Genomic DNA, 3115 nt, shown 5'->3' with positions numbered 1-3115 from the left:
GAGGAAGTCACACGTCCTGTTCCCTATAAATAAGGAGATTCATTCTTTTTTTTCAGAAATCCCCTCTTCTTCCTCCTCAAGCCCCTATCACAAGACCAAGCGGATCTCATCCTGCAGAAGACTCAGAGCGGATCTATCTAATGGCATGGCTGGCTGCCGGATGTGATCTATTCTCGTGTCACATCGCTTTCTTTCTTCTCCCTCCATTTTCTTCACTACTACCGCTTCTACACATAAATCAAAGAAGCATTGTGGAATAGTGGCATTTCGTTAATGGCTAAAATGTTCTTAGTGAAAGGGTTGCCGCAAAACCGGCAAACTCAGAGCGGTCTCTGAAAGTGAATAGGAGCATAGCGGCATCATCCAAGCCAAACACGTCTCCTCAGTCAAGGGTCTTCTCGCGCAAATAAGATCAAAAACATAACAACTGATTTCGCTTAATGCATGTCACCCGCCCGCTCTCAATACAGCAAGTGACTCTCTCTCACAAGACAGAGAAAGATTACCGATTCATCCAATCCAATCCAATTTGATCAGAAGTGAGTTCATTGTTGTTGTATAGCGAAACCTTTCCTTGACAAAACCATTCTCAGCTAATAGAAGCCGAGCTATCTATCCAGATCAGGGTTGAACGAAGCGAATGGAAAAGCCAAAGAAAACATAAATCCATTGTGATTAGAAACCAGTGACTCTACAGCCAGGGCTCGATGGCGATGTAAGATAGAAAGAATGGGGAGTTAGGGCTTCGGTTTCCTCTGTAGCCAGTTTCAATTCCAAATCATTTGCCGACATGCGGACTCACTTCTCTTTTATGGGATGACTTTTATTATCCAAGTTGTCTATTTACGTGGGTGAATCAAGTACAACAAGTCAGGTCAGAGCTTGTGGTAGAAGATTGGGCTCTGCTACGCAGATCCACTCAACTAGGAAAGAACTACGCATTGCTGACTAACTGTTTGAACGATCCTAGTTACTAGTAGCTAATCAAGTCAGAGTAGGGTGGCCGAGAAGCTTCTTGCCGGTGCCCCCAAAAGCAAAGCATAGACTCTACTCACCCACGCGTTTTCCACCTACGGAGGGAGAAATCATCGAAATATCCTCATCCCCTGAAAGGGAACCCGAAAACAGGACGAGAGTGGATAGGGTGACTAAGGAGGCCGTAAAAATTAGTAGTGCATTTTTGAAAGATAAGATTACAAAAAGGCGAGAGCAGCATAATTGTTAGTTAGGGGTAAGAGGGGACGGGCCCGTATAGAAAGTCAATCCTTCTTTTTCCGATATGCTGCTCCGCAAGCAAGGAGTGCCACGCACGAGCAGAGCGAAAACTAAGCAAGGGGAATTCCGTCATTCCATGGAAAGCATGCGAATCCTTTGATTGTTTATAGAATCAAAATAACTATATAGTCTTTCTTGTTCCACTTGCAAGGCAAGGAAAATAAAATGTCAGTTTCGTTATTACAACCTTATTTTTTTATGTCAAAGACAAAAAGCTACGCGCAAATTCTCATTGGATCTCGGTTGTTCTTAACAGCGATGGCTATTCATTTAAGTCTTCGGGTAGCACCACCAGATCTTCAACAAGGTGGAAATTCTCGTATTTCGTATGTACATGTTCCTGCGGCTCGGATGAGTATAGTTATTTATATCGCGACAGCTATAAACAGTTCCTTGTTCCCATTAACAAAACATCCCCTTTTTCTTCGCTCTTCCGGAACCGGTACAGAAATTGGTGCTTTTTCTACTTTGTTTACGTTAGTGACTGGGGGGTTTCGGGGAAGGCCTATGTGGGGTACCTTTCGGGTGTGGGATGCTCGTTTAACTTCTGTATTCATCTTGTTCCTTATTTACCTGGGTGCACTGCGTTTTCAAAAGCTTCCTGTCGAACCGGCTCCTATTTCAATCCGTGCTGGACCGATCGATATACCAATAATAAAGTCTCCAGTCAACTGGTGGAATACATCGCATCAACTTGGGAGCATTAGCCGATCTGGTACATCAATACATGTTCCTATGCCCATTCCAATCTTGTCTAACTTTGCTAACTTCCCCTTCTCTACCCGTATCTTGTTCGTTCTAGAAACACGTCTTCCTATTCCATCTTTTCCCGAATCTCCCTTAACGGAAGAAATAGAAGCTCGAGAAGGAATACCACTAAAAACCTAGTTCGCTCTCAAATAAAAACCTAGTTCACTCGCTAAAGCATCCATGGCTGAATGGTGAAAGCGCCCACCAACCTAGAAAGGCAAAATGGGTCAAAAACTAGGTTCGATTCCTGCCGGATGCACTGCCTCCTAAAGACAGAAACAGAGGAGGGAAAGAAGGTAGTATAGGGAACTTGCTTTTGGATTCTTATCGAAAGTGAATCCCTCTAACACTTCTGTTAGTGTTTTATGAGAAAATCTTTTATAGACACAACAAGTGTGAAAATCCTTAGTCACTAGGCAAGAAAGCTCGATGGGAACAAAAAGGATACAATTAGTTCAGAATCAAAAAAATGTACAATTTCAAAGGAAAGAAGGAATGGCAAGTTTCCCTCCATTGAACATCAATCAATCTAGAAATAGGTAAAGGAAGGCGTATCACAGGGGTATTTTTCTTTTTTCTATTCACTTCCGTGGGGTTCTAAATTGAAAACATGAACACAAACGAAATCGTATTGAAATTACATAAAAAAAAGAAAAGGGAGGAGTAGCTCTTGGTTTAAAGAAAAGGGAGGAGATGGATCGAATTCAGTCTTTTTCCTTTCTTTGATGATCTTCAACACATCTATTTGAATTCCCTGCGAGTGAAGGATTTCTCGTATGGAGAAAAACCTCTTGAGCGCTATCTGATCTTATTTTTGTATTTCAAATATGGGACCTGCCTTTTTAATGGGACATCCCGGCAACAAGCCTACTCATGCATGTGGCCAAGTACTCGACCAATCCTCGGAGCGAAGGGATGAACGAATTCTCGAGGTCTGGTTCATTGAGGTCAGCATCACATGAAACCTTTAGCACTTCCGTTCGATATTGGATGGAGTATGGCTGGAAGGTCAGCCTAGCTAGTCTTGTCAATCGGCCCTGACTCGTCTTCTCCTTGGTACCTACCGCTATTGAACTTCGGTACCTATATT

This window comes from Triticum urartu, chromosome 7A (genome assembly GCF_056163025.1).
Source record: "Triticum urartu cultivar PI428250 chromosome 7A, HENAU_Tu73, whole genome shotgun sequence".
Lineage (NCBI taxonomy): Eukaryota > Viridiplantae > Streptophyta > Magnoliopsida > Poales > Poaceae > Triticum > Triticum urartu.
The sequence above is the reverse complement of the archived record's forward strand: the minus strand, read 5'-3'. Positions refer to the sequence as shown.